Source organism: Hydra vulgaris, chromosome 12, assembly GCF_038396675.1.
Source record: "Hydra vulgaris chromosome 12, alternate assembly HydraT2T_AEP".
In the NCBI taxonomy this organism is placed as follows: Eukaryota; Metazoa; Cnidaria; class Hydrozoa; order Anthoathecata; family Hydridae; genus Hydra; species Hydra vulgaris.
Window position 1 is genome coordinate 53607148 of NC_088931.1, and position 16246 is coordinate 53623393.

Below are 16246 nucleotides of genomic sequence, written 5' to 3' on the forward strand. Positions count from 1 at the left end.
TGGAATGTTTATTAAAATAATATTTTAGTAAATATTTAGTAAATACAGCACGGACGGGACAAATAGGTTGTCTCGCTTTCTTAAATGAATTAGGTGATTTCGTTTAATAAAATATATACAAACCTCACTAAATGATTATTTAGCGTTTAAAAATGTTTGACTTTGGTGCCATTGGTTGTTTTTTTTCCGCGTTTTATGATTTAGTCAATAAACAATGCAATTGTTTATTTACCTTGGAGCTTACATACCAGGAGCATCTTTAGTTTTAATTTTCAATCTTTCAAGGTAAAGTAAGCTTATTTACCAGGAGCACCCTGCAGTCGCATTGTTTATTTACTAAATGCCTTAGCGCGAGAATAATAAAATATTCTTTTGAGAATGTTTTCATTATCATTGTATATATATATATATATGTATATATATATATATATATATATATATATATATATATATATATATATATATATATATATATATATATATACGTATATATATATATATACATATATATATATATATATATATATATATATATATATATATATATATATATATATATATATATATATATATATGAATGTTTTCATTATCATTGTATATATATATATATATATATATATATATATATATATATATATATATATATATATATATATATATATATATATATATATATATATATATTTCAAGAAATGCTAATAATATTATTTTAGGTGTTAATTATAAAAAAACTTTTTTTTTAGGTATGTCACCATCAATTAAAAGAAAAAAATCAGGTTTAGAAATCAATCACGCCAAAAAGTAATAGCTTTTAAAGGAAGCTTGAAAATCACTTACGAAAATTACAAATTTCTATGGAAAACTGAGATTTACTAAAAATACTTTTGACATTCCACAAAAGCACAACAACCTGGCAACGATGAGAATATAGTACAACAGTCTGAAAGTGATAATAGTTTAGCACTTTAATCTGAAAGTGATGGTAATCCAGAAAAACAATCAGATACTTTTGCTCGCATTTCAACACCTCTTTATCAGATTATCTTTATCAGATGATGGAAAAATAAAATGGCTTTTAGATCATGAATTAGAAATTTAATATCTTCGTGACCAAAGGTAATGATGGAGCCAGCAGCATGCAACATGATTTGGCAAAGACCATTTTGTAAGACAATAGCTTAGCATTCTATCGGTATTGTCAAGGTTACTGTTTAAATTTTATTATATTCCATAGCAGCGCCATTCCGCAAATACATAACGTATTATGAAAAAAAAAGCCATAACATTATGGATTAACAATTCACAAAAGAGAGGAAAACTGCTCATTGAAAATAATTTAAAAAAAGCCGGAGCTGCTCACAGAAAAAGTCTCCTGAATATCTGTGTCACAAGATGGATATTGATGGCTACTATTATTTTCAAGATTCACCATTCTACATTGTTGTTTTGTGTAAGTTATTACAGATAAATTGCATCTGAACATAAACACCGTTAATGATTAAGATAGATCAAGCTGGACACCTGAAGATTGACAAAATGCTCTGCCCAACAGAAAAATGTCTGCATACCTGAAGGCAACAGCCATTTCTTTATAAGGCCGAGCACAAGATAAGGTTGCTGCATAACTAGAAGTACAGGAAGCTTTATTAGAATTAATGTACAGACTTGATGCTAAGCTTGTGCAATTATTAGATTCTATCTTCACTCATGCTGTAAAAACAGCAGAATATTTGTCACATCAAGAGCAGATCAACGGCAAACTTATTGTCAGAACACTCCGGCTGAGACTCCAAATGAGGTTTTTAAGCGTAACACTCACATTCTTTATTTAACTTACATCATATAGGATCTCCAATTAATATTTAGTGAATAATCTTGTCAGGCAATAAAATTACTGTACATCGTGTGTGAAAATATATCTTAAGCTTCAATATGTGAAATAATCGAAAGTCTTAAAGGTTTGACCTTAAAGATGTTGTCAAAATCTATAGCAACAATTTACCTCTTTCTGGATTGTTTGATGAAGAATTTTTTTGCTGGAAGAACCTTTGTTACAAAATGGAAAATCCAAAACCAAAAAGGTTTACAAGATTCATTGTTGAAATGCGATAAGCAAGTTTTTCCAAATGTACACACACTCTTATGCATTGGATGTACACTTCCAGTATCGTCTTGTGAATGCAAGCAGATTGTCAAGTTATATGAGAGCACCATGAAAAACGAGTTGTTAGGATCACATACATTAATGCACGTGCATCGTGATAAAATCAAAGCTTTAGACAGAAAAGAAATCAAAACTTTTTTTATTAAATTGCACCTCAGTAGAATGGAGCTGCCATCATTAACCATATGAAACTGATTTCTACAACAATATTTTATTGTATCTTACCTAATTTGGTTTTTTATATACTGAAAAATATATTGACTATTGAAAAATATATTGTTTTTTTATATACTTTGAAAAATTCTTGCTACGAGCCTGATGTATATATATATAAATATATATATATATATATATATATATATATATATATATATATATATATATATATATATATATATATATATATATATAAAATGATAAAATTACGGTTTGGCTCAAAAAATTGCTTTCTTTGTACAAGTTAATATATTAAACTAATTCAATTGGAACTAATTTCTCATTTTTGTTAATAACATCACGCAATATGGGTATAAAGTCGTCTGACTGTGTGGGAGCTACTGTTTATGCAAATCTTTTTGTGACAAGGTTGAAATATTGGTGATGTTTTTGTTATAGGTATTTCTGAGTATCTTTGCCAAGCATACGTACTAGTAAGCGATCGGGGTTGATATTTGACCATGGCTGGGGCCGGGGCCAGGTTTGATAAAATATATCCGGGGCCGGGTTTGTGACCGGGGTTGTATAAATATTTATACATCTTAAAGTATACTTTTTTAATTCAAAATTCATGTTATATTTTGTATATATATATATATATATATATATATATATATATATATATATATATATATATATATCATTATGATCAACATGATTATGATCAACATGATTATGATAATCATCATTATCATCATCATCATCAGGACTTAGCTTTCCTCTTTTATGTTGTTTTTCTAATATAGACAACCTAGAGCTTTATCTTTTCTTAACTAAAGCTCATTTAAACAATATGTAAGCAATTCTCTTTAAATTTTTTTACTTCTACCACTACCATTTTCTCCTGAAGCTGCTACCTCTCTACAGGCTGATACCTAAATCACTTTAATCTTTTCTAATAAACGTTGCTCGATACAACGTTTTTTTCTAATCTGTCTAAGATCATACCTCTTTTTCTTGTCTTGCTAGAGACACACCGCACATAACTAACTATATAAATACTAAAGTTTATATAAGTATGAAGAGTATTGTATGCCATTTTATGCATTTTATTAAACAGCAAACATAAATGTTTATATCCATATTATGTATGCGTAAAGCGCATCTCAGAAGCTTTTATTCCTTCTAGAATAAAATTTTGGAAGCTTTTATTCCTTCACTTCAATTTTAAGTCAAGCCTCATTCTACTCCACATTTTTCACCATCTTGAGCAGTTGCTTTATTAAATATTATATATTTTTTTTTATCTTTTCTACAAATGTCCTTTTATTATTCCAAGAAGCCAATGTAAATGCCTGTCTGATGTTAAGCTCTGTTATTCTCAGATTACTAAGCCTTGTATCTTATCTCATAGTTACGTTCTAGAGACTTTTGGGTAGTCTTCAATAGAGTCATTAACTAAACTAAGTCTAGCATTTAATCTCTAATTCATAGGTCCGATCTTTTTACTTCTCACTAGAAAAAGCATAGTTATTTGCAAAGAAATCTTTTTTTTAGTTTGACTCTTGAATCTAATGGCCATACTCTTACTGCCAGTTAAATAGAATAAACCATTGTTAATTATCCAAATCACTTTGGCTTCCGATACTAAAGTTAATTCTCAACTAAAGACTTCTACAGTGTGTGCTCTAGGCAAGATTTCCATCATAGTCTTAAAAAAGTGTTTTTCAGAACTCTCTTTAACTTTTGCTAAACTTTTAAAAAGTGCTAAATAAGTGGCTCCAACTTCTCAAAACTCTAGAAAACACTTTAACCTCTCCAACTATCCTACGATTAGTCTTCACATTGTTATTAGTTTCTTTATATAAAGGTTTTGAAATTAATAAATTATTTGTACCTAACTACAGTATTAAAGTTATTCTTGAAGGCCTACACTCTTCTTTTTTCAAGTAGTTTTAAGAGTACAACAAGGTTCTAAAGGGTGATTTTTTTGCTGGGATCTTTTTAGCGACACTAGTTTTGACAGATCACGCGTGAATCGTGTCTTGTGTCATTGTCAAACTTATTCACTTTGGTCTATAATTTAACCATGAATCGACTTACAAACGAACAACGCTTGTAAATTATTGAATTTTACTATCAAAATTCATGCTCGATTAAGAGAGTGCATCGCGTACTCCTTCCAATTTATGGGCAGTTTGGTCGGCCTACTGAGGAAGCTATTCAAAAGCTTGTGACAAAATTTCGAACCCAGTTTACATTATTGGACATTAAACCACCAACACGCGTACGGAGAGTGAGGACCGAAGAAAATATTGTAGCTGTATCCGCCAGTGTTAGTGATGACCGTGAAATGTCGATTCGCCGCCGTTCGCAGCAATTTGGCCTCTGTTACTCCACTACTTGGAAAATTTTGCAAAAGGATTTGAGTGTAAAACCTTATATGATACAGTTGGTGCAAGAATTGAAGCCACACAACCTCCCACAACGTTTAACATTTGGTGAATGGGTGCTGGCAAAGTGGAGGAAGATCCACATTTTTATCGAAAAGTTATGCTCAGCGACAAAGCTCATTTCTGGTTGAATGGATACGTTAACAAGCAAAATTGCCGCATCTAGAGTGAAGACCAACCAAAAGCATTGCAAGAGCAACCAATGCATCCCAAAAAAGTTACTGTTTGGTGTGAATTATGGGCCAGTGGCATTATCGGGCCGTACTTCTTCAAAGACGACAATGGCCGGAAAGTTACTGTGAATGGCGAGCGCTACCGTGCAATGCTTAAAGACTTTTTTTTGCCAAAAATGGAAAAGCTGAACTTAGCTGACATGTGGTTTCAACAAGACGGTGGTTTTTAACCTTCGCTAAATCTTCTAATTTTGCCGGGGCCGGGTTTGCAAAAAGTCTTATTTTTAGCCGGGGATGGGGCCTGGGCCGGGGCTCTGGTCACTTCCTAATACGTACTATTGTTTTTTTAATTATTTGAAATTGTACTGGGATTACATCCAAATATTGAGATAACACCGGATTCACAACTTGAGTTTAAAACATTTTTATGAACAACGATCTCTTTAAGTATATAGTCTTAATCAAAATCATCAAAATTGGTTTTGTTGCCGTATTAGGAAAAGTATTAGAAGGAGATTAGTGGTATATTAATACTTCGTTTAAATTGGAATAACACATTACAGTGCTAATGGGAAGATTTGACTAGTTCATAGTAAATATTGATGTTAGCATTGTTATGAGACCTGATCGGCTAGTTGGTGCTTTTGCTGGTTTTAAGTGATCATGATTAGGATGCCCACACCTTTTAGATGCTTTCTATCCGATAGCATTAATGAACCTGTGTTATGCACATAATTTTACACCTTTATTTAAACTTCTTATAAGCCTATTTTTGATTAGTTTTAGCTCATTCCATTCATGATTTGTCACATGCAGTTTTAAATTTTTAGTGCTTTGAAACATCTCTACCCAATTGCTCAATGGTGAATAATCCATCAAATACATTCCGCTACCGTCTATATGTAATTAGTTTGTTGATTCAAAATTCTTCATAATTAATTATATTAAGTTCTAATATTGAAAATAAATTAAAAAATCCTAAATGAAATATTCATTATTTCTAGAAACTTACTATTATAAAAAATAAAAAAACATAGCATTAAATATATATATATATATATATATATATATATATATATATATATATATATATATATATATATATATATATATATATATATATATATATATAGGGGAGAGTGGGGTATTGGCGAACACCTAAGCGGGAATGCGAATTAAAGACACCAGTTATACAAAATTGATCATATTTATTGCTTATCAATTAGTTTAACTACTCAGTCACAAACCCTCAAAAACAATTTTTAAAAATCTTATTATAAAATAAAAATTTATGCCAGAAATAAAACCATTGGTGTTCGGAATTACCCTGCCTACGTGGGGTAATTCCGAACACATTGGGGGGCAATCACAAGCACTGTTGTGTAGTAGCGAATAAAAAGCTAATTGTAATAACTAAGTCTAAAAACTATATTATGCAACAAAAACAAAAAAAAGGAGTGACTTTATTTCCATAGAAGCTACAACAGAGTGTTACTCAAGAAAAAAGTTGCATAAAATTATCAGAAAAATTTAAAATCAAATTATAGTGAACAACATCCGCAGCTTCATTACACTACTGCACGTCTGGAACTGAGCATAGGATCCCTTCTCATCAGGTAAAAAAAAATTGTCGAATTTATTTTTTTACAATGCTGTTTTGACCATGTTCGGAGTTACCCCGCGTTCGCCATTACCCCACTCTCCCCTATATAAGGGTTATGACTTTTTTTCAAATCCATGCTCCTGTACTGTAGCTTGATGACCTTTCACCTAAAAAGCACAAAATGAACTATTATTTACATATCTTTTGAAAAAAGTTCACTCCGCCATTGAAAAATCAATTTTGACATAAAATCGATTTTTCAATGGCAGGGTGAACTTTTTTCAAAAGATGTGCAAATAATCATGACGTACTTTAAAGAATAGCATAAAAATCTATAATATGCGTCGAAACATTTAGACTCTTCAGAAGCGTTGTTGTTTCGTATTTTGGACTTACTTTAGAAGACAAATTCCGCGAAAAAACCCAACAGTTCAAGCAATCCTCTTCTTGCCAGTCACTGTGACTCCAAAAGCGCATCATTCAGTGAACAGAAAACAGAAGCGATGCATTTAGTATTCAAAGAACACTAGAAAAGTTGCAAAAGAAAATAATCCCATCCTGATTATGGAAACAAGTTACTGCAGTTCATAGTTGACTTAATCAGCAAATAGTTTTAGTCATTGAAAAAACCTTTTATAATATTAAACATAAATAAATAAAAAATGTAATATTATGTTGCTGTTGCGCAGTGGAAATATATTTATTTTAGTAATTTTCTCTTTTTTATAACATTGACAGCATTATTTATCAAAATTAAAGTTTAAAGAAAAACATCTTTATTTAAAACTAGATAATTGAAGGGCACATTAAAATCTTATATATTATGTACCTCTCTCGGACAAAATTAAAAGATTTTTATATTTTTCCGAGTTAATCTTACTATATGTATCCTTTCCTCCTTATTTTATGAAATTACATATAGTAAGGAGGAGAGGAGAGATGGTTATAATCATTTCTTCAAAGGGTTTTAGTTTAAGGGTGTTTAACTTAACGAAAATCAAATTCGTATCTAAGAACTATTTTAACAATTAAGCCCTTAAAAAATTTGCTTCATTCTTTATTTTTATCTTCGCTTTATTTTGATTTTTATCTAGCCCATAAATTAGGGTTACATAGGTTTATACTAGGTTAGGTTACATAGGTTTGCGTTAGGTCAGGCTACATAGGTCTACATTAGGTTAGGTTACATAGTTTACATATATTAGAAAAAATTGGAAAACAATAAAACAATGAAAAGTTTTACAAAAAAATCTTTTTAATTTGTATGCTCTATTAAAAAGTTTGGCTTCAAAAATTTTAACTTATTAAGGAAAAGGTTGTGACCTCTTGGTAGACTGATAGGAAGAAATTGATAACAAGACTGATATGATTTATGAACAAGTTTCAATGTTTGAATAATTTTCATAACGTGTACCAGTATAATTATCCCCATAAGACTGCTTAGTATTATTTCTTGTTTGTTCTGAAACTCTAATTCTTCAACAGTTGCGTAACCTGAAAGATATTTTTTTTAAATATAAAATGAGATAAGATTAAATTAATTTAGAAATATCAGTAATTACAAATTTTTTGTATTATTATGCAATAAAAAACTTCGCTATCTTCGCTGATGTAGTCATTCCACGGTGGTCAATTTGCAGAAAATGAGTGTAGCATCCTATCAAAGAATCTTGACATACATACAAGAATGGCAGAAAAATCCTGCGCATTTCAAGCAAAATAAGCTTAAAATGCGCAGGATATATTAAGGTTCTTCAAAAGCGTTCTTGTTTAGTATTTTGGACTTACTTTAGAAGACAACTTCCGCAAAAAATTCCAACAGTTCAAGCAATCCTCTTGGACAATTTTCTTTAGATATTTCTAAACATTTTGCTTAAAAATTTTCAAAATATTTTGTTAGTTTTTTACTAAGATATTTCTAAAATTTTAAACAATTTTAATAATTCAATAGAGAAAAAACAAACAACGGATTTTAAAAGACCATCATCAACTAATTCAGACTATAGGAAAGAGACACGTCCGATGAAGGGTTGTAAATAAAGAATCTTGTTAATTTTTTTTTTAATTTATCTTTTGTTTCTCAAAAGACGAAATCTTTGCTTTTTTACTTATTTGAGCTTTATTGTCCTTAAAAACAAATCATTTATTAACTCACTAAATTGTTGGTTTTTGATTTTGAAAAGAATTGAACAAATTCTTAATTACTAAAACGTAATATAACAGACCATTAAAAACAATAGGGGAGCGTCATTTTGAAAGAAAAGAAAAATTACAACAATCATCAGAAAACACCATTTTTCAAATATTGACATACTCATTCACACTTTTGAATTACTTGCGTAATTTTGGATTTAAAAGTCTCTTCAATGTTAATGACAGATGCTTTTCCGGATCGCCCCCAAAATATCTGTGTGGGATAATAAACAAAAAACAAAAATGAGTATAAATAAATAACAAAAATCTGTCAAACACGAAATTGAAAAACTAACCACAGTATTTGTGAACAATTTATATACATAAATATTATGAAGAGAGCGATAGGGTTAACACTTATTTTTATTTTTACTACAATAGTTTATGAAAACGAGGCTTTTATCACTTCAGAAAGGTGGCGCAAGGTAATTCGAATTGTTTCTATTTTTTTCCATATCATGATTGCCATTTTCTGTATAATATATATATATATATATATATATATACAGAAAATTATACAAATAAGGACTGTTGCAGCAAACTGAACATACATCAACATCAACAAATGAGTTAGTAACTAATGAGAAGAAAGTTTATTAGTTTTTAATAGTATTTTTTTAATTTTATTTATTGTGTATTTACGGAAAAAAACACTTATTGAAACTTTCAAGTACAAAAAGATAAAAATGTTTTCTAAGTTTTCGTGTTTTGAAGGGCTTATCCGTATTTCTTTTCTCTATGCTATCTTTTCAATATTATTTATACCAACTTTTACTTTTTTCTTTTAAACTCACCTATCTTGGTTCGTGGTGATGGGTTGATGCTCATCTTGTCTTCTACTGGTCTTGGTATGTGACCTCCGTATGGCTAATTGACATACCCAAGCCACATAGCAAGTATTATAGTTTATCCTCATTTGTCCTATGAGGATAAATTACAATACCAATATTAAAGTATATTTTTCAATAAAAATTTATATTTATACGTAAACCTATTAATACAAATATACAAACATAAACATGTATTTGTTTTTTAGAAGCCAATGGTTGATAAAACTGAAAAAAATCCAATTAACATTAGAACAGAGTTATGTCAAACAAATTATCAGTGGTGTAGAGAATACTGTAGGAATCAGCTAAATGATCTTTCTATAGAAACATGTATAGCAAGAATGAAAAGTATAGGCTTTACAAAGAAGTATTTGTACGTTTATACGTGAATGTATTTTTTTTAAATATTATTAAACGTTTTTAAAAACAGCATTGTTAAATTTGTTCTTAGATGTAAATTTGATATTGGTATAATATTCTTAAACGAATTACAAAGATTGTTCACAAAGATTGTTCAGCGTATTAATTTAATATTCATGTTTTAACGTTTGCATAAAAATATAAACACATCTTGTACATATATTTTCTGTAAAAAAAAAAACATTAGCTTACAGTTTATTAAATGCTAGTAACTTTACTGATATCAATCCGACACTGTACAAGAGGTCCAATGTTCGATGCCGACTGTTGGGTTGACGCCAATGCATCAATCCACCAATCCAGGGTCTTAAAAACTTTTTTTAAACTTATTATCTTGTAAAATTATATTTTTTATTTTTCTTGATTGAGCAACATGTTCAACTCGATGATTATGTTTATTTACCCAATTACATGAAATTCATAACTTGCCTTTTGAAGAATTTTTTAAATCTCTGCAAATGTAATATGTACACAAAGGTCTATGAACGAAGAATCTGTAGAAATCGATAAATTTACTTTTAACATATTTTTTTAAGTTAAGAAATAAGGCATTTGATCTGTTGTTATCTATTATTTAACTATTTGGATATAAAGCCTATCTGCTTTGTATTTGTTATTGGACGTAAAAAATAATAAAGCAAAATTGCAAAAAAAATGTTAAAAATATTGCATAAAAACATCAAATGAAAACATTAAACAATACATTTCCACAATACATTACTTCACATTTTTTTGTAATTGAAATATATTAACCACCGCTTTGATCATTTATCGATGTCGTCAAGTGTATTTTGTAAACTATGACAGTCTTCGAATAATTTTTTGATTAAATTGGTTTTGTGTCATCAGTTTAGATCGTTTTAGGTATTTTAATACGATTTCGTATGTGGTTCATAAATATACAGAGTGACAAAAAATAACGGAGTTAAGTAATTTGACAACTTTTTTTGCAAATCAAGAAGTTGTAACAAAATTAATAGAGTATTTATCAATGAGAATATTCGAAGTTATAAAAAACTTTTGTGGGGTTTTGGACAAGTCCTCGCATCTAAAATTGATTAAAAACTATAGTCACATGGGTTGAGATCACATGAATATTGTAGCCATTCTTTAGCCAAGATAAATTAGAAAAATTGTCCTTAAATCAGTTATGCATTGATTTGGCTTGATGAGACGGCAAAAAATCTTGCTGGAACTTCCAAAAGTTGTTTCCAAAGTATTGTTGAGCCCAGGTAAGCATCACATCTTCAAGAATATTATTATGTACACATATTTGTTAATTTTTATTCCAGAATCAATAAAAATGAGGGGAGTTTTACCTTTTGTACAAATTCCAGCTCAAACCATAACCAATTTGGGATTTTGGTTGTGCTTAATGATGAAAGAGATGCCTGGAAGTGCCTTTTCCCAAATACAATTGTTTCGGCTGTTGTAGCTTTGCTCAACCGAAAAGAGCTTCTCATCAGAACAAGATACGCTTCCAGTGTGATGTTGCGGCCCGCTTGAGCAATTGGAGACATTTTTCTAGTAGAACTCGTTTGTTTTCATCGTTGAGAAGTTGTCCTTACTTGAGCTTGTAGGAGCACAATTGGAGCTCTTTTTTGACCATTAGTCTAACTGACTCGCAATTGATTCCTATTTGGAAAGCAATCTTTTTTATCAAAACCTTGGAATTCACTGTTCATTTTCGGCTTCTTCCAAGACAGTCCCCGTCATGGATAAGCTCTTTGAATTGATTAAGTGCTTTGGAGACGATTTGCTGAGATACACGAACAGGGGTGTGGAATCGTAAAAAAAAGTACTGACTCCGACTCCAATCGTTGAAATTTTCAGAGTACGACTCTGACTCCAACTCCAACTTCAACTCCGATTCTAAAGCAAAATTTTTGAAATTTAAATTTTCGAATTCTTTAAAAAATATTACGCGATAATTTAAAATTTTTTTTTGTGCCAAATATATGAAAAGTTCTTTGAAGGTTAAATATTTAGTACATGCACGTGCAATACCGAGAAGTTTTACTATTGGGTCGGAGTCGCGATTTCGTTTAGCGACTCCAACTCTGACTCCGCTAAAAATGTCGCGACTCCGACTTATTAAAAAGTTTAGCCAGGTCTAGAAATACAATTTCCACACCTTTATATTTACTTATTCTGTTTGTTATATGATCTAAAGCTTTTAATAAGTTAGTTGTGCAAGATTTTCTTTTGATAAAACCATGTTAATTTATTAAGATCAATTGATTGTTTTCTAAATTCTCTATAATATTTTTATACTTCTTTAAAGAATTATACATGATGTATGAAATGTAAGAACTATACATGATCAATGTTGATTAAAGAGGTTGGTAGTTTGATAAGTCAAGTTTAGATCCCTGTTTGTATAAAGGTGATATTATAACTCTTTCCCGATCATTTGATATATCTTTTTTATCAAGTGATTTATTGAAAACAATGGTTAGTGAAACTGATAATGATCGAGAGCACCATTATAATTTTTATATTCTTTTCATTATAATTTTTTTAATATCATCGTCACCGCCAGCTTTATTCTCATCAAGATCATCAAGAAAATATTTCACCATACTTTTATCAATAATAATATCATCACATGTTAATGACTATATCAAATTCTGGTAATTGTTGTTTGATAAATTGGCAATTTCATTTGGTTCAGCTTTCATTATTTAGTATTCTTAGAGCTTTAATACTTTCTTTAACTGATTGTTTCCATCTTATGTAACTGTGAATGATTTTTGCATTATTTTTAGAGTTTATTACTAAAGTTGTTTCATAAGCAATTTTGTCTAACTTGACCTTTTGATTTGGATAATTAAATTTTTTGTACACCTTTAGAGTGCACAAAAAATTTAACTTCTTACAATAAACATTTTATTACCCGTAATCACTAACTTTTGGGAAATATAAATACATCTTATGTAATTAAGCATATCTCACGTATTTTAAAATATTTTTACTGATAAGTAGGCTTTGTTTAAAAAAAACTTATTTGTAAAAAAAATATTGATGTAGACACATGAAAGTTCATTTAAAAGTACATTAAGTGGGAAAATCAATTTATTTAAGTCATTTTTATGCTTCCGAAAGTTACGGTTTTTCTCATTGTCACATGAGAAAAAAAGTATCGTTGTAAAAATGTTATTTTTACCATGAATTTATTTGCATAATCGGAATTAATTTAGCGTGAAAACGGAGCTAACATGTTTAAATTTATGTTGGTCAGATTTTATACTTTATAAAATATATATATTTTAAGAAAATAACGAAAGAACTTTTGCAATTTTCTTGTAACATAAGTTAACAAATACTTGATAAAGTTTTGTTTTTTCCAAAATTTAGTCTAAAAGCCTATGTTTTTTAATAATAAATGCAAGAGAATATTTAATGCAACGTTTTTACATTTAAGGTGGTAGACTGCTAAAAAAAAAATTTTAAAATCTGACATTATTCCAATTGATTTTCTCATTTTAAACACGATAAATAGGATTCAAATGAAAAAAATTTTTTTTTTTCCTCTTTCTAATTTTTGGGCAAATTTAAGTGTTTTTAGGCCTAAAAAGTGCAAAGTTCTTGGAAAAGATATCTCAAAAAGTAAAATATATCAAGTCTCAAAATTTTACAGTTGTGTACCTTTTAAGTAGATAAATGTCCTGAGATAAACAAAAAATTTGAATCTTTTTCAATTTCGATGCACCATAAGCTTTTTCTATGCGTCTAAATTTAGGCCAAATTCCTGACCCCAAAACAGCCCAAAAAATTTAATTTTAATTTTTATCCAAAATTTCTTTATCTCAGGACAAAAAGCTCATAAAAATGAACATCTGTACAAAATTTCAAATCAATTGGACAAATACAGCTCCCGCAATCTTATCCAGAATATGAAAAACTTTACAACAGAGAAAAATGCAAATAAAACTTTATATTTTGAAAATACAAATATATTAACACTTGAAAACAGGTTAAACCCCCCCCCCCCCTTTTCATATAATGTTCCTTCTTCATAATTGTGCTTATCATCAAACCCCTTCCTTGTTGCTCTAAGCTTTTTTCTTTGTTTTTTAAACTTTTCAGATGATTTTATGTCCATAAGCTTTTCACGTAGCACATCACTATTTTGAAAACCGTTTTTAGTAAAATGTCCTGGTAAAATTCCTAAACTGTGAAGAACATCTATCATACCAGTTTTACCATCATTAAACTGTATGACAGCAGATGCAACACTAATTTCAAGTGTTGACCTACCCACGTACACATTTTTTGGGCATTTTGTCCAAATTACATTATTGAGCGATTCATTTGCATTCTGTGTTTCTCCATCAAGACATCTTTTTAATAACTTGTTTGCACCAAGATCTTTGTGTGAAAAAATAGGTTTTATAATTTCACAAACAGCTTCTGGAATGTTTATACTGTTTTTATAAGTCAAAGTTTGATTAATCTTGTCCTTTCGATATTTACACCACGAATCGCTAGTACGAGGACAATACTTATGGCGTTCTTCATCGCTGCTGCTTTCAGAACAGTGATGAATTAGTCCTGCTATGGATTTTTTCATGCCATACAAATTCCCTTTGTTTTGTCGTATACTCATTCCATAATAGTTTTGCAATGTATTAATGCCTTTATCTGTCATCCTTCCTTTTCCAGTAAGTCTTTTACCATCTTTTAAAACTTTTCCCTTGTACAATACTTTAAGAGAGCGTAAACGAGACCCAACTCTTTTTTGAACATGACTGACACATTCACTTTTTTCAATTTTATACCCTGGGTAAACATTATTACTTTCTATATTTTGGTAAGACTTACTGTCACCATCACCACAGTATTTTGTATAACGCAGTTTGTTAAAAACAGTTGATCGTTTAAATATTTGCAATGCCCCAATAGCTTCCATTGCACCTGCACTAGCTTTGTGATTAATTGGGCAAATATATGATTCTACCCAGTCATTGTATCCCGGTATATCTTTGTTTCTCTGCCAATATTGGCAACTTTTACAATCCTTTATGAGAGTTTGAGTGTCAACACACTTCCCATTACTAATAGCTGTAACAACACCGCTCAGCGAGGAAAAACCGCGTCGCTGCCACGTTCCATCAACACTTACAGTAACATTTTTTATATCAGGGTCACCAATAGTAGACTCACTTGTACGTTGTGCTTGTGCAGCTGCTCGCTTCATTGAATCTTGGGCAACTTTGATATAAGACGAATGCAATTTATAGACAATGTTATTGTATGTTTTTTTTTGCATTGGTGGTGGACTGTTTATTATGTTACAAAAACTTTCCATTGCAGCATAACCTTTTCCAATTTCTCTGAAAGCTACACACATTCTGATATTAATGTCAAACGATTTCATGCCTTGTGTTTCATTATCACTGTTTTTTTCAATTTTTTTTGAGGTAAAAAACTCATTTTGCCATTGACATTTTTTTGCAGTGCAAGACAAAACAAGTTGATGTGAAAATCCTTTCTTTCTTGATAAATCATTATTCAATTTTATTAAAGATTGGCATTTTGGACAAGAACCAACAAGATTTAAAATTGAACTCAAGACATCAGAATTAAATATAATGTAACATTCAGGATTACTATCTTGACTAATACTTGGAGTATCAGAAGTAGGTAAATTTAACTTTTCAGCAGATGCTGATTTGCTTGAAGAAGTATTTGTTAGAGATGTATTATTTGATGTATTATTTGAACTTGAAGTAGTATATTCAGAAGTCAAGTGAATTTTATTCGCAAGTAATCTATAACATTTACGTTTTTTGCTTTTAGACTTATTTCTTCTTTCTGCAGAACCCATGTTGATAGTATACACTTTTATCGAGTTAATATATAGTAATAAACCAATTCAACAACGTTGTTCTTTTACACCATGTCATTTAAACATAGAAAAACAAAAAACAAAGAAGTAGCTATTGGTTTGAGTGCTTAGATTTTGTAAAATTTAGTTAAAATTGCCTTATTTTGACGTTGCTAGGGGAAGCAAAATCACCCTACTAAGTTTAAACTGTTTTTTTAGGCCTTTTTATGTTTTTTTGTAAAATAATATGTATGTTTTTAAAAACAGCAATAGTTAAAGTTTTTAACTAATCAACTTTTGAAAAACTACTTTTTTCAATGTTTTTTAGCAGTCTACCACCTTAAAGTTCTTAATAACGACGCTTAGTTAAAGCGCGTTTTTATTTTAAATTTGTGTAATGTAAGTTGAAACTACATGCATTTAG

General features: G+C 29.7%; 1 long non-coding RNA gene across 1 annotated transcript; it reads left to right on the top strand.

Moving 5' to 3' along the window:
• Positions 1-8923: 8923 nt before the first annotated feature.
• LOC136087817 (uncharacterized) lies at positions 8924-10001 on the top strand. The gene is made up of 2 exons (XR_010642102.1): positions 8924-9167; positions 9779-10001. It is a non-coding gene; the product is annotated as an uncharacterized LOC136087817 (long non-coding RNA).
• Positions 10002-16246: the final 6245 nt, after the last annotated feature.